This window comes from Mus caroli, unplaced genomic scaffold (assembly GCF_978045245.1).
Source record: "Mus caroli unplaced genomic scaffold, Mus_caroli_1 scaffold_10, whole genome shotgun sequence".
Taxonomy (NCBI): Eukaryota; Metazoa; Chordata; class Mammalia; order Rodentia; family Muridae; genus Mus; species Mus caroli.
In genome coordinates this window covers 77,197,890-77,220,733 of record NW_028227265.1, presented here as the reverse complement: position 1 = coordinate 77,220,733, position 22,844 = coordinate 77,197,890, and positions in this window count along the sequence as shown.

The following is a 22,844-nucleotide window of genomic DNA, read 5'->3' as shown; positions in this document are numbered from 1 at the left end:
AACAGCAATGACTTCTGCTGTAAGATCGAGAATTGACAAGTGGGACCTCAGGATACAGCAAAGCTTCTCCAAGGCAAAAGACACCATCAATAAGACAAAAAAACGTCCAACAGATTGGAAAAGGTTCTTTACCTATCCTAAATCAGATAAGGGACTAATATCCAATATATATAAAGAACTCAAGAAGGTGGACTCCAGAAAATCAAATAACCCCATTAAAAAATGGGGCTCAGAACTGAACAAAAAATTCTCACCTGAGGAATACCGAATGGCAGAGAAGCACCTGAAAAAATGTTCAACATCCTTAATCATCAGAGAAATGCAAATCAAAACAACCCTGAGATTCCACCTCACACCAGTCAGAATGGCTAAGATGAAAAATTCAGGTGACAGCAGATGCTGGGGAGGATGTGGAGAAAGAGGAACACTCCTCCATTGTTGGTGGGATTGCAAGCTTGTAAAACCACTCTGGAAATCAGTCTGGTGGTTCCTCAGAAAATTGGACATAGTACTACCGGAGGATCCAGCAATACCTCTCCTGGGCATATATCCAGAAGATGTCCCAACCGGCAAGAAGGACACATGCTCCACTATGTTCATAGCAGCCTTATTTATAATAGCCAGAAGCTGAAAAGAACCTCAACAGAGGAATGGATACAGAAACTATGGTACATTTACACAATGGAGTACTACTCAGCTATTAAAAGGAATGAATTTATGAAATTCCTAGCCAAATGGATGGACCTGGAGGGCATCATCTTGAGTGAGGGAACACAATCACAAAGGAACTCACACAATATGTATTCACTGATAAGTGGATATTAGCCCAAAACTTAGGATAACCAAAATATAAGATACAATTTGCTAAACGCATGAAACTCAAGCAGAATGAAGACCAAAGAGTGGACACTATGCCCCTTCTTAGAATTGGGAACAAAACGCCCATGGAAGGAGTTACAGAGACAAAATTTGGAACTCTGATGAAAGGATGGACCATCTAGAGACTGCCATATCCAGGGATCCATCCCATAACCAGCTTCCAAACGCTGACACCATTGCTTACACTAGCAAGATTTTGCTGAAAGGACCCAGATATAGTTGTCTCTTGTGAGACTATGCCGGGGCCTAGCAAACAGAGAAGTGGATGGTCACAGTCAGCTATTGGATGGATCACAGGGCTCCCAATGGAGAAGCTAAAGTACCCAAGGAGTAAAGGGATCTGCAACCGTATAGGGGGAACAACATGATTAACTAACCAGTACCCTGGAGCTCTTGTCTCTAGCTGCATATGTATTGAAAGATGGCCTAGTCGGCCATCACTGGAAAGAGATGCCCATTGGACTTGCTAACTTTATATGCCCCATTACTGGGAAATGCCAGGGCCAAAAGAATGGGAATGGGTGTGTAGGGAAGTGGGTGAGTATGGGGGACTTTTGGGTTAGCATTGGAAATGTAATCGAGGAAAATACGTAATAAAAAATATTAAAAATTAAAAAAAAGAAAGAAAGGAAGGAAGGGAGGGAGGGAGGGAGGGAGGAAGGAAGGAAGGAAGGAAGGAAGGAAGGAAGGAAGGAAGGAAGGAAGGAAGGAAGGAAGGAAGGAAGAAAGAAAGAAAGAAAGAAAGAAAGAAAGAAAGAAAGAAAGAAAGAAAGAAAGAAAGAAAGAAAGAAAGAAAGAAAGAAAGAAAGAAAATCTGACAAGAAAAAATAAACTCTGTCTTTTGGCCAGTGTGTTTTGCACATTTTCCCAGCTTACATACTTTAAATGATTCTTGGCTTCTTCTTCTTTGTGTGTGTGTGTGTGTGTGTGTGTGTGTGTGTGTGTATTTGTGACATACTTGGAAATAAGTGTCTGGGATCTGAGTCCACTCCATGGAAGAGGCAGGAGATACTGAGTTAAACTGTTTAAGACAGAGTGTAAATTAGTAAATACACATAGGTTGCCAGCTGTAGGAAACAGCATAATGGGGCATAAAAAGAAATGCACTTGTGTGTCTGATGCCTGCAGTGTATTTTTTTTTTTTATGCTGGTAGTTCATTGTGATTACTTCTGCAAACTTTATTGTACGTTGTGAGTTTCTGAGTTTGTTCAAAGACAATGGAAAATAATCCTTCAAAGAATCTCACTTTGCTTTTTATCTAAATGTATCATTTTTATCCCCTTTTTACCTTTCATTCAACGGAGTTCTAATATTTAATTTGTTCCGTTTTATAGCCCCTCTGTAAGTCAATTTATTCAACCATACAATATAAGGGGTATGTTAAAAATCTTTCGCTGGATATATTTCTAATGTGAGGTGTGTTTTAGTGAATACTACAGTGCTTGACATATAGAGTTTCATACATCTTAGAAATTTCTAGCTTGTTTTTTTTTTCACATGCTGTAGATCTGCTAGCGTAATAATAACACAGAAAGAAAAAATGAAACAGTTCTCAAAGAGAAAATAAGCAAACAACAGGGGATCCCTTAAAAAAGGACATCATTAACGATTGCAAAATCACTTTTATGTTCCCAGTGAAGGGTTTCCTGCACATCCTAGCCCAGGGCTGGAGACCTTTAGGACAGTGATACTTGTTTCCATTATGAAGCTGAACTAGGTTCTGTGATATGTGTTAGAACAGTGGCACTGTCTCACAGACTTCCTCTGAAGACAGCTTTAGGCCTCTGATTTGAGGGAATGGCTCCTGGAACTCTGATATCAGCAGCTCTGATAATTTGATAATTTAAGGTTAATATTCTTCGGGTGAGCAATTACCCATGAGGAGATAGAGCAGCAGAATAGGAAAATTTTGAAAAGGTTCACAATACAAGATATAAATCTGGGAACCACATAATGAGAAACAGTGCCTTGAAAAATCATAATAGCTCTGTAATACAAGTCTCATTGACTTAAATACTGTGACATGATGACTTTGGGAAATATGTCTGAGATCTGTCATGTAAAAACTTATTTTCAAACTTTGTCTATGGTTAGGAATGAATAAAGAAATAATGTCAAGATAATGAGAGGCAACAGAATAGAAAACATAAATGTATTTTTCTTCCAAATAGAAAACAAGTTAGTAGATAAAGTAAGGGGTGGGAGAGAAGGAATATCATTAGTGAAGCACAAGGATGAACAAGGACCTTCTCATTTTCATGTTTTTAACTTTACCTGAGATAAACAGGAGAGGAGCCTGAGATAAAAATTATGGGTAATTCTCTCCAGTAAAGTCCTGAAATAACGAAAATAGACACATAACTTCATGAGATAATATAGGATAATGAACAAGTCAGGCATTATGATGCAAGAATCAAATATTGCCCTACACTTTTGTTCTGTGTAAACTAAGCATTGCAGGAAAAGCACGGCTCATCCATTTGCATGCTGTATAGCTTAATGCACTAATTACACATGATTGCATATCCACCACAGAACGGGCATGGAACCCAAAGCCTAAAATATTTATTGTCAGACTTGGTACAAAGGTTTACTGTACTGAGGATTGAAATATAAATAAAACAGAAGAAGTGTTATGGGAAAAGTTGGATTTTAAATATATATTTAAAATAATCAATTTGATAACTGAGACTGATGCAGTACTGAACAAAATATCACTGAGTTAGGCACCATGTTGATGTTATGAAATAAGAAGCTGATATTCAGAAAAGTTTAATCTATAAGACTGCAGTCCAAATTTGCTGGTTACTTGTGAGACCATTAAAGTGAACCTGGTTTCTTGGTGAACTAGATTTAAAACCCTGGTGACCCGGCAGGTGACAGCAAGGGACAGTAGGTGTTTTGCCATGCTCCTAGATAGTAGGCCACAGTTCTCCACTATATAGGTCTGTGGCCATCAGTCATGTAAGGGCAGTGCCCCAAGTCCCTCCACAGGATGTGACCACAGATCATGTAGCCCAAAGACAGATCTCCACTTTAATGAGGTACCTAAAGACAGAAGAGGTCTGCTAGGTTGGGAGTCAGTCAGAGAAGATGCACCGAACGCTTAAGAGACTGGAGGCCCAGAGAGTGGAGGGGTCTGGTAGTGTGCAGGGTAGAGGGGTGGGGACATCGTCATGGATAGGAGTGGAGGACGAGTATGGGATGTAGAACAGTCATAGTGTGAGCCAGGAGAGAAATAAAATCTGGAGTGTAAAAACATCCAGGGTCCTTTCAGCAAACTCTTGCTAGTGTATGCAATGGTGTCATCGTTTGGAGGCTGATTATGGGATGGATCCCTGGATATGGCAGTCTCTAGATGGTCCCTCCTTTCATCTCAGCTCCAAACTTTGTCTCTGTAACTCCTTCCATGGGTATTTTGTTCCCAATTCTAAGAAGGGGCAAAGTGTCCACACTTTGGTCTTCGTTCTTCTTCAGTTTTATGTGTTTTGCAAATTGTATCTTATATCTCAGGTATACTAATTTCTGGGCTAATATCCACTTATCAGTGAGGACATATCATTTGAGTTCTTTTGTGATTGTGTTACCTCACTCAGGATGATGCCCTCCAGGTCCATCCATTTGCCTAGGAATTTCATAAATTCATTCCTTTTAATAGCTGAGTAGTACTCCATTGTGTAAATGTACCACGTTTTTTGTATCCATTCCTCTGTTGAGGGGCATCTGGGTTCTTTTCAACTTCTGGCTATTATAAATAAGGCTGCTATGAACATAGTGGAGCATGTGTCTTTCTTACCAGTTGGAACATATTCTGGATATATGCCCAGAAGTGGTATTGCAGGATCCTCTGGTAGTACTATGTCCAATTTTCTGAGGAACCTCCAGAATGATTTCCAGAGTGGTTGTACAAGCTTGCAATCCCACCAACAGTGGAGGAGTGTTCCTCTTTCTCCACATCCTAGCCAGCATCTGCTGTCACCTGAATTTTTTTTATCTTAGCCATTCTGACTGGTGTGAGATGGAATCTCAGGGCTGTTTTGATTTGCATTTCTCTGATGATTAAGGATGCTGAACATTTTTTCAGGTGCTTCTCTGCCATTGGTATTCCTCAGGAGAGAATTCTTTGTTTAGCTCTGAGCCCCATTTTTAATGGGGTTATTTGATTTTCTGGAGTCCACCTTCTTGAGTTCTTTATATATATTGGATATTAGTCCCTTATCTGATTTAGGATAGGTAAAGATCCTTTCCCAATCTGTTGGTGGCCTTTTTGTCTTATTGACGGTACCCTGGAGCTCTTGACTCTAGCTGCATATGTATCAAAAGATGACCTAGTCGGTCATTACTGGAAAGAGAGGCCCATTGGACATGCAGACTTTATATGCCCCAGTACAGGGGAACGCCAGGGCCAAAAAGTGGGAATGGGTGGGTAGGAGAGTCGGGGGGAGGGTATGTGGGAACTTTTGGGATAGCATTGGAAATATAATTGAGGAAAATATGTAATAAAAAATATTTAAATCAAAAGAAAAACAACAAAAAGATTAAATTTAAAAGTAAATAAATAAAAATAAAAAATTTATATATAAATATGCACATAATTTAAATCGTTAGGTATGTGTTCATTAGTTTTACAATTACAGAATGCTTTCATTCCTTCTGTAAATTTCAAAAATATGCTGTAGTGATATAAACTTTTTTATTAACAAAAAATTGGTGGTATTCAAGAATTGGTATAAAATCTCATTACTTGAGGGATTATTCACAGTGAAAAATTTAACAGTGTGGTTGGTAGCCCTCTTGATGGCCAGAAAACAGGTAGATTGTTAACTGATATAGTCAAGAAAAAAAAAAAAAAACAAGTACACTGGACATAAAATGCATGGGAAGCAAATCACAGAGACATTCTATCTGGCATTAGATTAGACAACAGGATCCTAGAGAAGGTGGCCCAAAGATACACACTTGAGGACTTTTCCCTGAAAAGAAGCCATAGAAACCTACCTGGAAGAGGAAAGACCACTTAGAGCCACTGTAGTATACAAATAAATGTAGAATGTATGAGAATCTCTGTGTGGCCAAGCGAGAGAAAGTTAAGAGGACAGTACTGGCAGCATGAAGAGCTGTGAGAACATTCTGAGAGAAGGTGGCAGACTTTCAAAGAAGGGCTGAGAGTGCTGAATGTTCATGGGAAGAGAAAGGAGCAATCTGAAAGGGTGAGCAACTTTGTCAACCTCAAGATTAGAAGGCAAAGAGGAAGATAAAGTAAAAAGCAAAGCCAAGCTTCTCAGCTCCTCTTAGGAGAATGTTGGTAATAAACACAAAAACAGATGTGGGAGAAAAGAAGAGTCCTTAAATCTTTTCCAGTTTGTGCTTGTGTGCAGTATGTTTATGTATGACAGAGAGAGAGAGAGAGAGAGAGAGAGAGAGAGAGAGAGAGAGAGAGAGAGAGAGAGAGAGAGAGAGAGAGAGAGAGAGAATGAGAGATCTCAGAGGAAAAGAATACAACCATATTCATTAGTTAAACTATTTCCACCAATAATAAAATGCCTGGACATTTGTAGAGGGGATCTTCTGCACAAACTTCTCCATTAGGATAGCTCTGAGATGGCATCCAAGAAATTTTTAATTCATCTCAGCAATCCCACTCTCTTTGAAACTTCTCAAGTCTAAGGAAAAAACAAAAGAGCAAATAGTACTCATGAGCAGACACACCAGTAGACTGGAAGAGATCACCAAAATCAGGGCTGAAATAACTGAAAAAGAGCCACCAAACCCAGGCATTATTGCTGATGCCAAGAAGTGATTGCTGACAGGTGCCTGGTATAGCTGCCCTCTGAGAGTCTCTGCCAGAGCCTGACCAATACTAATTTGGATGCTCACAGCCAACCATCAGACTGAGCATGGGGTCCTCAATGGAGGAGTTAGGGGAAGAAATGAAGAAGCTGAAGGGGTTTACAACACCATAAGATGAGCAATATCAACCAGCCAAACTCCTCAGAGCTCCCATGGACTAAACCACCAACCAAGAAGTACACATGAAGGGACCCATGACTCCAACTGCATAGCAGAAGATGGCCTTGTCTGGCATCAATGGGATGCGAGCCCCTTAGTCCTGTTAAGACTTGATGCCCCAACATAGGGGAATTTCAGGGCTTCGAGGTGGGAGGGGCACCCTGATACAAGCAGTGGGGAAAGTGATGGGATAGGAGGTTTGTGGAGGGGAAACTGGGAAGTGGGATAATATTTGAAATGTAAATAAATAAAAATTTCCAATAAAAATAAAACAATTTAGAAATAATACATGGAATTGATGAAATGAGGACTTGGTTTTTAAAAGATGAACAAGACTGAAAACTTTGTGAAATCAATGAAAAGAATGAACAGAATAAAAATAGTAAAATTGGAGATTAAAAGGAGGAATAAAAATATACACAGGAAATTCAGAAAAAAGCTAATACCGGCAGCACCCTTTTGGGGCCGCAGACATCCAGCACCCTCCCAGCTGGAGGACATTGATCTGCCCTGCAGGGAATGCCATCTTGGCTCCGGGACTCCACTGAACTTAGTCTGCAGAGGTGAGAGTGAGGACCACAGAGACAGACAGCTTCTGGGACAGGCGGGAGCCACAGAGTTGCTGAGGCAGCACCCTTTTGGGGCTGCAGACATCCAGCACCCTCCCAGCCGGAGGACAGTGATCCACCCTGCAGGGAGTGCCATCTTGGCTCCGGGGCTCCGCCGAACTTAGTCTGCAGAGGTGAGAGTGAGGACCACAGAGGCAGACAGCTTCTGGGACAGGCGGGAGCCACAGAGCCGCTGAGGCAGCACCCTTTTGGGACTGCAGACATCCGGCACCCTCCCAGCCGGAGGACAGTGATCTGCACTGCAGGGAGCGCAATCTTGGATCCGGGGCTCCACCAAACTTAGTCTGCAGAGGTGAGAGTGAGGACCACAGAGGCAGACAGCTTCTGGGATGGCGGGAGCCACAGAGCCGCTGAGGCAGCACCCTTTTGGGGCCGCAGACATCCAGCACCCTCCCAGCGGGAGGACAGTGATCCACCCTACAGGGAGTGCCATCTTGGCTCCGGGGCTCCACCGAACTTAGTCTGCAGAGGTGAGAGTGAGGACCACAGAGGCAGACAGCTTCTGGGACAGGCGGGAGCCACAGAGCCACTAAGGCAGCACCCTTTTGGGGCCGCAGACCTGCCAAAGCAACACGACATCTGGGAAAGGTCCTGTTTTCGGCCTTCTTCTTCGGCCAGGAGGAGGTCCAAACTCCAGATATCTGTACACCTTCCCTTTAAGAGGAAAGCTTGTCAGCAGGGAGTGCTCTAACCACTGAAACTCAGAGGAGAGAGCCTGTCTCCCAGGTCTGCTGACAGACAATACTCAGAATCACCAGAAGAACAACCTCTGAACAGAGACAACTATAACAACTCCAGAGATTAACAGATGGCGAGAGATAAACGTAAGAATCTTACTAACAGAAACCAAGACCACTCACCATCATCAGGACCCAGCACTCCCACTTCGCCCAGTCCAGGGCACCCCAACACACCTGAAAAGCTAGACCTGGATTTAAAAGCATATCTCATGATGATGGTAGAGGACATCAAGAAGGACTTTAATAACTCACTTAAAGAATTACAGGAGAACATTGCTAAAGAGTTACAAGTCCTTAAAGAAAAACAGGATAACACAATCAAACAGGTAGAAGTCCTTAAAGAAAAACAGGAAAAGACAACCAAACAGGTAGAAGTCCTTAAAGAAAAACAGGAAAAAACATCCAAACAGATGATGGAAATGAACAAAACCATCCAAGACCTAAAAAGGGAAGTAGACACAATAAAGAAAACCCAAAGTGAGGCAACGCTGGAGATAGAAACCCTAGGAAAGAAATCTGGAAACATAGATGCGAGCATTAGCAACAGAATACAAGAGATGGAAGAGAGAATCTCAGGTGCAGAAGATTGCATAGAGAACATCAGCACAACAATCAAGGAAAATGGAAAATGCAAAAAGATCCTAACTCAAAACATCCAGGAAATACAGGACACAATGAGAAGACCAAACCTATGGATAATAGGAGTGGATGAGAATGAAGATTTTCAACTCAAAGGACCAGTAAACATCTTCAACAAAATTATAGAAGAAAATATCCCAAATCTAAAGAAAGAGATGCCCATGAACATACAAGAAGCCTACAGAACTCCAAATAGGCTGGACCAGAAAAGAAATACCTCCCGATACATAATAATCAGAACAACAAATGCACTAAATAAAGATAGAATACTAAAAGCAGTAAGAGAAAAAGGCCAAGTAACATATAAAGGCAAGCCTATCAGAATTACACCAGATTTTTCACCAGAGACTATGAAAGCCAGAAGATCCTGGACAGATGTTATACAGACACTAAAAGAACACAAATTCCAGTCCAGGCTACTATACCCAGCCAAACTCTCAATTAACATAGATGGAGAAACCAAAGTATTCCACGACAAAACCAAATTCACACATTATCTCTCCACGAATCCAGCCCTTCAAAGGATAATAACAGGAAAAAAACAATACAAGGACAGGATCAAAATTCCAACTCAATTCTTCAACGAATTAGAAAGTGCAATCTGCAAATTCATCTGGAATAACAAAAAACCTAGGATAGCAAAAACTCTTCTCAAGGATAAAAGAACCTCTGGTGGAATCACCATGCCGGACCTAAAGCTTTACTACAGAGCAATTGTGATAAAAACTGCATGGTACTGGTATAGTGACAGACAAATAGACCAATGGAATAGAATTGAAGACCCAGATATGAACCCACACACCTATGGTCACTTGATCTTCGACAAGGGAGCTAAAAACATCCAGTGGAAGAAAGACAGCATTTTCAACAAATGGTGCTGGCACAACTGGTTGTTTTCATGTAGAAGAATGCGAATCGATCCATTCCTATCTCCTTGTACTAAGGTCAAGTCTAAGTGGATCAAGGAACTTCACATAAAACCAGAGACACTGAAACTTATAGAGGAGAAAGTGGGGAAAAGCCTTGAAGATATGGGCACAGGGGAAAAATTCTTGAATAGAACAGCAATGGCTTGTGCTGTAAGATCGAGAATTGACAAGTGGGACCTCATGAAACTTCAAAGCTTCTGCAAGGCAAAAGACACCATCAATAAGACAAAAAAAAAAACACCAACAGATTGGGAAAGGATCTTTACCTATCCTAAATCAGATAAGGGTCTAATATCCAATATATATAAGGAACTCAAGAAGGTGGACTCCAGAAAGTCAAATAACCCCATTAAAAAATGGGGCTCAGAACTGAACAAAGAATTCTCACCTGAAGAATACCAAATGGCAGAGAAGCACCTGAAAAAATGTTCAACATCCTTAATCATCAGGGAAATGCAAATCAAAACCACCCTGAGATTCCACCTCACACCAGTCAGAATGGCTAAGATCAAAAATTGAGGTGACAGCAGATGCTGGCGAGGATGTGGAGAAAGAGGAACACTCCTCCATTGTTGGTGGGATTGCAAGCTTGTACAACCACTCTGGAAATCAGTCTGGCGGTTCCTCAGAAAATTGGACATAGTACTACCGGAGGATCCAGCCATACCTCTCCTGGGCATATATCCAGAAGATGTCCCAACCGGTAAGAAGGACACATGCTCCACTATGTTCATAGCAGCCCTATTTATAATAGCCAGAAGCTGGAAAGAACCCAGATGTCCCTCAACAGAGGAATGGATACAGAAATTATGGTACATCTACACAATGGAGTACTACTCAGCTATTAAAAAGAATGAATTTATGAAATTCCTAGCCAAATGGATGGACCTGGAGGGCATCATCTTGAGTGAGGTAACACAATCACAAAGGAACTCACACAATATGTATTCACTGATAAGTGGATATTAGCCCAAAACTTAGGATATCCAAGATATAAAATACAATTTGTTAAACGCATGAAACTCAAGAAGAATGAAGACCAAAATGTGGACACTGTGCCCCTTCTTAGAATTGGGAACAAAACACCCATGGAAGGAATTACAGAGACAAAGCTTGGAGCTGTGATGAAAGGATGGACCATCTAGAGACTGCTGTATCCAGGGATCCATCCCATAATCAGCTTCTAAAGGCGGACACCATTGCATACACTAGCAAGATTTTGCTGAAAGGACCCAAAGATAGCTGTCTCTTGTGAGACTATGCAGGGGCCTAGCAAACACAGGAGTGGATGCTCACAGTCAGTTATTGGATGTATCACAGGGCTCCCAATCGAGAAGCTAGAGTAAGTACCCAAGGAGCTAAAGGGATCTGCAACCCTATAGTTGGAACAACATTATGAACTAACCAGTACCCCGGAGCTCTTGTCTCTAGCTGCATATGTATCGAAAGATGGCCTAGTCGGCCATCACTGGAAAGAGAGGCCCATTGGACTTGCAAACTTTATATGCCCCAATATAGGGGAATGCCAGGGCCAAAAGAATGGGAATGGGTGGGTAGGGAAGTGGGGGGCGCTATGGGGGACTTTTGGGATAGCATTGGAAATGTAATTGAGGAAAATATGTAATAAAAAATATTAAAAATTTAAAAAAATAAAGATAGCGAAAAGGTATTTTCATTAAAATATAGTCTGAATTCCAAGGTTTCACTGACTAATAAATAAAATAAATAAATAATTGAGTTAGTAGATCCAGAACTTATTTTGCCATATTTATATCTAATTTTTGAAGTAAGTTTTTATCACTCTAGTTTGCAATTACTAATTGCCAATGTGGTGAAACCCAATTAGCTTTTGTTTTGCAGGCATTCAGCAGAGGTGTTAACCACATTGATTAGCTCTGGTAATATTTCTGCAGGTTCCTTGAAGGTTTCTGTGAAGACAGGCACTCCATCTGTGAAGAGGGGCTTTCCTTTCAACCTGTTCCCTTCTTGTTGCTTGCACTGTGTGGTTGCATTGTTCATAAATTAAAGAATGAAGAGGAAGGGAAAAAAAAAAAAGCTAATACCAATACTCCTTAAATTATTCCACAAAATAGGAAATGAAAGAATATGCATAAATTACTTTTATGAAGCTATTATTACCCTGACATTAAAATCCAATAAATACGCAACAAAAGGCAAAGAAAATTACACCCCAATATCTCTAAAGGAAAAGATCAAATAAAAATAAAAAAGTAAACTAAGTCAATGAACACATCAACATCACCCGTGATGTCTTTGCCACTTTTGCATTAGTAGGCATGAGCTGCCAGGACTGTCATTGTTGAATCTCACATTGTTTACACCCGAGTAAGCATGCTGACTGCCTTACTCATCCACTGGAATGCATACTATCTCCCAGCACTGTGAAATCTTATATGTAAAACTGAAGTTTCCAAGTGATTATTATCCTGGTATCTATGTGTTCTCTGTCTCAAACATCTGGGGTCTTCAGGAATAGGCAGTCACAGTCATGTTCTTGAGCATACAGAGGAGCAATGACTGTGCCAATTTAACCTTTCATGTTCTTTAATTCCCATTTATCCCTTTATAACACTGCATTCAATTTCCCTTTCTTACACCAGTAACCCGACTGATATCCTAAACTCTCTGATATTCCAAATGAAACACCAAATATTCAAAATATCCAAATATTCAACGCTATCACCAACATAGGAGGAAAAGCATGCCATTTTTATCCTTTTATATCTGGATTACCTGACTCAAAATGAGTGTTTCCAATTACTCAAACTACCTTTGAATTTTATAACTTCTCTTTTCTTTGAAAACTGAAAAATATGTCATTGCATAAATAGAATGTACTTTTATTAACCATTCATCACTTGATAGAAATTTAAGATTTTTTTCATTGCAATGATATTGTGAAGAAAGGCAATAAACACATATTAGTGGGTACTTCGATAGTAAAATATAGAGTCCTTAGGGTATGTGTCCAAATGTGATATAGCTGAATCATGTGATATATCTATTTCTAGCTGTTTTGAGAAGCCTCCAAGCTGTTTCCATAGTGGATATACCACTCTGAACATGAGTGAATAACTATTACCCTTCTTCACATCTTCTCCAGCATTTGATAACATTTGCTTGCTTGTTTGCTTGTTTGTTTGCTTGCTTTTGGCCATTCTGATTGTGGTAAAGTGAAATCTCAAATTAGTCTCAAATTACATTTTTATGATCTATTGCTGCTTTAAATATTTCTGTTTATATTTTTTTTGTATTTCATCTGCCTAAATCTTTAATTTTGTGCCTCTTTTTAATTGAGACATTTGTTTTCATAATGTTTAAAGCTTTGTTGTTTAGTTCTCTACATTTTTAAATATTAATCTCTTCCTCCTCACAATGTAGATTGCCTCAGCATTCAAATGAAAGGGTTCTTTGCTTTGTTTGTTTGCTTTAATTTTTTTTTGAAGTCCCATGAACAAGTTAGCCTTATTCCTGTGTTACAGGGGTGGTTCAACACAAGAGAGACAATAAATGAAATAAGACACACAAATGAACTTAAAGCCAAAAATTAAATGATCATCTCAATAGATGTATTATTTTAAAAAAGCCCTTTGAAAAAAATCAAATATATCTTCATGATAAAATGTGTTAGAAATGTAGAAAGAGAGGCAACATAATAAAACACAATAAAAGTTATTTATAAGAAACCCAAAACCATCATCATCATTGTAAGATGGGGAAAAAAAAACTTTAAAGCAAACACAAAGAAGGTAGAAACAGAACAGCACTGGGCACTAACTCTATTTTTGAAATTTTGTTCTTAAAACATTAGCTGAAACAATAAGGCAAAATAAAGAAAAATAAAGTAATACAAGTAGAGAAAGAAATCAAATATCCCTATTCACAAATAACATGTTATTATTATAAGAGATATTAAAAATTCGGTGAAGTTCTAGAAATATAGTCTGCAATGCTGTAGGATACAGCACAATGCTGTTGGACACAAGTATATTCTTTTCCAAATAAAAGACCACTACAGTACCTTGGGGGTGGAATAGCTTCATGATTTTTTTTCATGAAAACATACTGATTTTATGACACATTTTAACTCTTTCCACAAATATTCTATTTTTGGATAGACGGCATCATGGTTATTCAGCGATGTTATGAAATTCCACATGTTTTTAGGAAATTTTGTCAGCAGATTATTTTTTTTAAACGGGTTTTAGTAAGCCTTCACTTCAGAGACCGACAAACTCATGATTAGGGTTCCATCACTTCTTATATATTTTACACAACAGATTCTCAGTTTGTCACTTTCTGCCCTGGTATTTGGTAATAACACTTGTAACAGTGTGCCAGATGAAGAAAATAAATAAAGAAAATTTATCTATATTTTTCATTAATCATTCCATTCGTTTACATCTCAAACTATATCCCACTTCCTGATTACTCCTCCACAAAGGCCCCATCACACATCTGCCCTCTCCTCCCTCCCCTTTCCCTCTATGAGAGTGCTCTCCCACCCACTCACCCTCTCCCACCCAACCACTCCAACATCACCCTATGCTGGGGCATCAAACTTCCAGAGGACCCAGGTCCTCCCCACCCATTGATGTCAGACAAGGCCATCCACTGCTACATACATAAGTGGAGCCATGGATCACTCCTTGGTTGTTGGTCTAGCCTCTGGGAGCACTGGATGGTCCTACCAACTGATGCTGTTCTTATGGGGTTGTAATTCCTCTCTGTTCCTCCAGTCTTTCCACCTGTTCCCCCACTTGGGTCTCTGAGCTCAGTCTGATGACTGGTTCCAAGCATCCACATTTACATTGCTCAGTTGCTGGAAATAGCCATGCCAGGTTCCTCTCAGCAAGCACCTCTTGGCGACAGCAACAGTGTCACAGTTTGTTGTCTGCAGACAAGTTGGATTCCCCCAGTGGAGCAGTCCCCAGATGGACATTCCTTCTGTCTCTGTTCCATTTTTTTGTGCCTGTTCTTCCTTTGGACAAGAACATTTCTGAGTTAAAAACTTTGAGATGGGTTGGTAGCCCCACTCCTTGACTGGGAGCTGTACCTATCTAGTGGATGTGATCTCTAAAGTTTCTATCTTCCCTTCTCTGAACATTTGGGCTAAAGCCATCCCTATTGGGTCATAGAAGTCTCTGGCCTCTGGGAACTTCCGATGGCTATCCCTAGTTCCTCATTCACCATTGCTACATGTCTTTATTAGATTTCCTGACTCTCTGTACCTCTCTCCCATCCCCTCCATTACCTGATACTGACCCACCTTATTTCCCCCCTCCCCTTTCTCCCTCCTAGGTCCTCCATGGTCCTCCTGTTTCCCCCTCAATGCAGGAATAAAGCATCGACACCCTGGTCTTCCTTCCTTCTAAGTCTTATATGGACTGTGGGTTGTATCCTGGGCATTGTGAGCTTTTGAGCTAATATCCACTTATCAGTGAGTACATAGCATGTGTGTTCTTTTGTGTCTGTGTTACCTCACTCAGGATGGTATTTTCTAATTCCATCCATTAAAGCCACTATGGAAATCAATCTGGCCATTCCTGAGAAAATTGGAAATAGTTATACCTGAAGACCTGGCTTTACCACTACTGGGCATATACCCAGAAGGTGCTCTAACATATAACAAGGACACATGCTCCACTATGCTCATAGCAGCCTTATTTATAATATCCAGAAGCTGGAAAGAACCCAGATGTCCCTTAACAGAAGAATGGGTACAGAAAATATGTACATTTATACAATGGAATACTACTCAGCTATAAAAAACAATGACTTCATAAAATTTGCAGGCAAATGGATGGAACTATCTATGTTTTTGATCACTTGGAAGAAATCATCGTTTCCATCAAAGGGGGAAAACTAAGCATACCACTTCATTGCATCATATACTTGTCTTCCTGTTTAAGGAATCATGCTTCCAAATAGGCAACTCGTGTTTGTCAAGTTGTGATGTTAGGTATCCTTCTGTTTCATCATTGAATGTCTCCTTAAGTTGGCAAGGTATGACGACAAAACCCAACAGTGACAGAGTAGGATGTTTGATAAAAAGAAGGTAGTGTCTGAAAACTACTGAGCAAACATTTAAGTAAATTTTAGAGATAGGCCAAACTAACAATCCAATAAAACTATATTTTCATATATTCTACTTTCCTTTTATGATTCACTGGGGCCCATCCATGATCAGAGTGAGTGGTATATTTATGCCCATTGTATAAAGCATGGGACATAATTTTGGCACTTAGAATTATTGTGAAAATTTATAGCTGTCTGTCTTACTGTATGACATATTTTCAGTCATATCTATGATTTATTTGAAGGTTGGACTACCATATAACATCAAATTATATCATTGCTCCTGTGAAGAAATATAAATTTTTATAACAATCTGTTCTGCATTAAGGTTTCTGAAATGCAGTATAGAGACAAGAGGGACTGGCTCATAGTTGCTTTATGAACGCTTCTTGGTTGGGATTTATGACTACAGTATAAAATGCACCTTGTGAATATGTTATAATTTATGTAAACTAGATTATAAAATGGCTATAGATAGATAGATAGATAGATAGATAGATAGATATAGATATATTTCTTAATTCTTATCTTTATAATCCTATTTAAGTATGACCTCTGGGAATTAAATTTCATTCTGTGTTGTCATCTTATTTCTGCCTTTTTATGTATAGATAATATGTGCTTTAATTCCTGGGCTTGGTGTGTTCTTCCTGTGTCATTTGATTATACTACCCTTCTGTGAGCATTAAGGGAAGAATGTGCATCACATTGTTTCTATTAAATGCACTGCCTCCACATTGCCATACACAGAATATAAATAATGCTTTGTTAATAAAAAGTATGTTCATAGGTGGGATTTCTGACTTCTGAGCACCAACACTCAATATACAGTAAACCAATGAATGAGACACGGGAGGTATTTTGCTTTGCATGCTGTTGCTCTGATAAACTGATTTTTAAAAAAAGCTACAAGGAGAATGAATGGAAACATGCAGCTTCCATGGGTGTGGGGAACCTCTAGAAAGTCTCACAACCTAGGATGCAGGAGGCTCCCAAGACTCAATGTGGATGACCTTAGTCAAAATGCCAAGGAATGAGATGTGGAAACTGAAGGGACTGCCTGCAGTAGTCATAAAGGACTCCCAGTGGAGGGATAGAGACATCAACCCACCTGCAAAACTTTAAGCCCAAAATTATTCCTGTCTAAAAGAAATGCAGGCACAAAAATGGACCAGAGACTGAATGAAAGACTGACCAGTGACTGGCCCAAATTGGGATATATCTCATGGGCTGGCAACAAAACCCTACACTACTAGTGCCATGTTATGCTTTCAAACAGGAGTCTAACTTTGTTGGTCTTTGAAGGGCTTTAGCAGCTGATAACTGAGACAGATGCATATACTCACTGAATGGAGGTCAGGGATCCCAGTGGAAGAATTAGAAGAAAGATTAAAGGAACTGATGGCTACCCCACAGGAAGACCAACAGTACCAATTAACCTGGACCTCAGAGAGTTCCCAGATTCTGAACCACTGATTAAAGAGCATACACAGGCTGGTATGAGGCTCCGGTATGTAGCAAAAGACTGCCTTGTCTGACCTCAGTAGGAGAGGACATGCCTAATCCTATAGAGACATGATACCCCAGGGTGGGAGAATACAAAGCAGCATCACCCTCTAAGAAATAAAGGGGGAATGGAGAAGACCTTTTCAAGGAGTGACAGGGGGGCAATATCTGGTATGCAAATAAGTAAAATAATTAATTAGTAAGAAAAAGACATAAGAAAACCACACACATAAACACACACACACACACATACACACACAAACATACACACAAAACTAACATGGAGATGAAACGATTTATTTGGTTAAACTTCCATGTCACAATTCATCACTGAAGGAAATAAGAGCAAGAACTCAGGGTAGGAGCCTGAAATGAAGAATAAAACATGGAGGAATGCTGTCAATTTATTTTCTCCCAAAGACTTGCTCATTTTGTTGCTTATGTTTCTACTGTTGTATGGTTTTTATTTTATTTTATTGTAGTTTTTGAAAAAAAGCAAGATCACATGTAACTTTAACAACAGTGGGATGAACTCTCCCACCTAAGTTATTAATCAAGAAAATGTCTCCAGAGGCACACCTACAGATTATTCTGTGAGAGGCTATAGAAGCAAACATGAACAAAAGTGCATTTGTTAGCATTAGGGATGTTTCTGATGGTAGACATATTTATATCTCTCCAAGGCTGATCTGTCTCTAAAATTTAATGATTTTCAACTCTAAAAACAAACAAAGTCACATACAAATTAAACAAGTTATATTTAGGAATATATATGTATATACATATAATAAAAGTTAGTGCAAAAAACGAGGGTATGAACTTGAAGTGGATTTGGGAGAGCCATATTGAGGGTTTGGAAGGAGCATACAGAAGAGAGAAATGTAGTAATTAGATACTAATCCCGAAATTTAAAAATAGAGTAACGTTAATTGGTTTGTCCTTGATCTAAAATATATATGTACAAACTATAAATACTTGACAGATACATGCTGTTATTGTTTATTAGTTATAATTGATTCACACACACACACACACAACATTCTTGCAAGAGTCAGGTAATGAGAATATGAACAGAGTTCAGCAGTTTTAATATGCCAATTGTATTTGAGAATCTTAAAGATAGTCCTTGGTTTCAGACTCAATACATCAAAATCTATTCTATAATCTCTAGGTTAAGATGTAGAAGAAAATTCTTTTTTTTTAATTTAATTTAATTTATTTAATTTTTTTCATGCTCACTGTCCCTCTCCCGGCTGCCTCTTTCCACAATCCTTCCCCTATCCTATCTTCCTCATCTCCTCTGAGCAGGTACCCACCCTTCAGGTTCTGGGATTATCTGTCTGTGTCTTTTTATCAGTTCCATCCTGTGATTTATTTTTATTCACTCCCTTTGGTATCATTGTCTTATTCTACTTTTGGTTTGTTCTCTATTTTTCTCTGTTGTGTTCAAATAAATTGCTTGTCTTATTTTACACATTTGCTTTCAATTTTCATGCTCAGTAATTAATATGTAACAACTTACCATTTTATAACTGTAGTCTTATTCCTACCAAACTTTTGGACTTGAAGAAGTGATGGCTTTTAGTTGATTATTACTGTGTTTGCAAAATGGTTATATATATATATATATGTGTGTGTATATATATATATATATATATATATATATATATGTATCAAGTATGGATGTTTCTACTGGTACTATCACGCTCTTGTGGCATTGCTGGAGATCAAATCTGGTCCCTCTTATAAGTGAGCTGATCCTCAAGTCCAAAGTGGAGAAACAATTTCCGAATCACATTGGAATTTAATTCCACTTGAACACTGGAAATTCTTCAAATATAGTAGTAGACTATTTAGATAAAAGTAAAAGCTACTGTCCTGAAAGTGTGAAATAATGTACTTCAAGCTCTGGAGAACAATAACTAACAACTGTTAATTCATATCCAGCAAAATTATTCTTCATAATTGAGAGTATTTATGATAAACACAAAGTAGTTCATAAGCCAACAATAGCTGATAACTGAAGAGCTTCCACATAGATACAAGGATAAACACATCCACAAAACCACATGAAAAAAATATATTTAAAATTAAAAGTCTATCCTAAATTTTAACATGAGTGTGAGCAGATATGAAATGACCAAGTTTAGTCTTCCCAAAGTACAAGCTTCTGACAAAAATAAAAGACTGGTGACGATTTAAGGCACTGTGTGATACTTTGAGATGTGCCTTGTGTGGCAGACATGATTAGACCAGGTTTTACAATAATAAGATGTGTCTGAAATCCATGACACTGCTGTTGAAAGGACAAGCATCTCTCCTGAGAATATTGTTAGTAAGATACAAAGGAAAATGAAATTTTAATTAGTGAAGGTTTGAAGAAAGTCAAAGGTTGTTAGAAGGGAAAGCTAAGAGGATACCTGGTATGTACTAACATGGTCCCTGCCAGCAACTGTCATCTGCAAAACTAGAAAATGAAAAAGGTGGTCACTGAACTTGTTGACATTACTAGAAGGTTTTCAAGTGGAATATTCAAAGTGCCATCTGGTATCTTCTCCTCACCAAAAATAAAATGTTAAAGAAAAGCTGAGGCATACACTTGCATTTAAACTGTAAAATGTCCCGAGTGTTTTGGGTTATAAAATAATCTGTTCTTCTTTCTAGTCTATCCTCAAGGCAACAAACAATCCAATTACTAAATAATAAGTTTGGGGATTACAACAGCCCAAGATTAGATCATTAAAAAAATTAAGGGAATTAATCATAAAATATTTCAGAAAGATTGAAGTCCTAAATATGGCTTCAGGAAACACCTTTCAGTTCAGCTTCTTAAAATAGTCAGACTATGAACACTTAAGAGTGTTTTTCCAATAGTTTATATGTGCATGAACATAAAGATATGTTTATAGATACACTTTTGTTAGATAGCTTATATTTTGTAAGTAAATTATGTAAATGTTATATATATTACATATATGCATAAATTTTTATACATTTATAATGATTTGTACTACAGGAAACAACAGTTATATTTATATATGACAATGAAAATACAAATATTCTATAAACATGAGTGAAAACATACATTTGAATTGAGTCAAATTAGATCAATCATATCAAAATTAAAAGAGCTTCTCCAACAATTCTCTCTAATGTTTGCTATGGCCAGTGTACCATGGTAGAAGGAAAAAGACTCCATTTTATTAAATTCTGGAAGAAGCCTAGAATTCCTTTGTTATTGTACTCAAACCAATTTTCCTGTAATGTTGCCTGGTTCCTTTTGTCACTTCACACTTCCATTTTTCTCTTGCATAAAGTGGAGAGAGTAATAGTATTTATGTTATAGATTTGTGATAAGATTTTTAAAAAGTTCTTTAAGAGCTGCCCAGTACCTAGCAATGGTGAGCATCACTACATATATTTCAATGAGTCATCTTTTTATAAACAAATGTCATCAGTTTTGCCAGTAGTGATGATAACTCTGAAAAAACTCTATATTTGTGACTAGAAATGGTTATCAAGGAAATTTTTTTCTGTTTTTTTTTTCCCTTGAATTTTAGCATTCACAGCTCTGTCTTGCAGACTCTTATTAATTCTGGAATTGTATTGTAGCAGGAATAATAATATTGGGCTACATTTTCTTTTCCTTCAGTATTTTGAACATTGTGATCCATTGTCTAAGACTTTGACTATTAGTATACAAAATTGAGACTTCAACCTAAATTTACTGCTTTTAAAATAAATGAATTGGTTTATATTGTAAAAGATATTCTAAATGTGTCCTGAATTCAACAACTTAATTTTTTAAAATGTACAGTGATCTTATGAAATGTCTATTAACAGGCTGCATTTCAATTAATTTAATGGTATATTTCCTATTTGCCTATAAGGGTACCATTGTTTTACAAATTTCCAATATACCCATAGGATTATAGTCTTCAATTTAATTTCAATATAATCATAGGATTACAGTCTTCAGTTTGACAGAGAAAATCAGCCCTGCTCATTGAACTGTTCTTGTTCCTTTATTTTTAGCAGGTGTGTGTGTGTGTGTGTGTGTGTGTGTGTGTGTGTGTGTGTGTGTGTTTGCTCACATATATCAAAGTACATGTAGCTCAGTAATCAAGTGCAGGTGTCACTACTCAAGAGCCATCTACCTTGTTTACTAGAACCTTAGACTCAAACTAGGAAAGACTCATTTACCAGAATATGTCAAAAATCTCCTATCTCTGTCTTCCCAATACAATCCTCAGGCTTTTTACATAGGTGCTGGAAATTGAAAAGATTGTTATCCTTTGGTGGTAAATAATAACCTACTGATTTATTGTTCAAATTCCAGATAATTTGATAATTTTAGTAACTGTATATAGAACAGAATTTTAATAGAGATTATATGTACATAGTGGATGAGAACAGTTGCTTTCAAAGCTGAAATTAATAACTTAAATGAAGCAAGCATACTTTGGTCTACCTTCTTGAGCTTCATATGGTCTGTGAGTTGTACATTGAGTATTCTGAGCTTTTTTTTTAATATCTTCTTATTGGTGAGTACATACCATGTGTGTTCTTTGTGACTGAGTTACCTCACACAGGATGATGTTTTGTAGTTCCATCTTTTCGCCTGTGAATCCCATGAAGTCAATGTTGGCTGAGTAGTACTCCATTGAGTAAATGTACCACATTTTCAGTATCCATTCGTCTGTTGAGGGACATCTAGGTTGTTTCCAACTTCTGGTTATTATAAATAAGTCTGATGAATATAGTGAAGCATGAGTCCTTGTTATATGTTGGAACATATTCTGGGTATATGCCCAGGAGTGATATAGCTGGGTCCTCAGGTAGTACTATGTCCAATATTCTGAGGAACTGCCAGACTGATTTCCAGAGTGTTTATACCAGCTTATAATGCTACCCACAATGGAGGACTGTTTCCCACCTGAGATTTTGATCTTAGCCACTATGACTAGTTTAAGGTGGAATTGCAGGGCTGTTTTGATTTGTATTTTCCAGATGACAAAAGATGTTGAACATTTCTTTAGTTGCTTCTCAGCCATTCAAGATTCCTCAGTTAATAATTCTTCGTTTAACTCTATACCCTATTTTTAATAGGGTCATTTGTCTCTCTGGACTCTATTTGAGTTCTTTGTATATATTGTATATCAGCCCTCTCTATAGGATATAGGATTGGTAAAGATCTTTTCCCAATATGTAGTTTGCAGTTTTGTCCCACAATACAACTCTTAGACCATATGAAGCTCAAGAAAAAGGAAGACCAAAGTGTGGATGCCTCAGTCCTACTTAGAAGGGGGAACAAACTAATCACAGGAAGTAGAGGGAGGGAGGGACTTGGAGAGAGAGAGGAGGCAAGGGAAAAGGAGGAGGCAGGATTAGGTGTGGAAGAAGACAGGAAGAT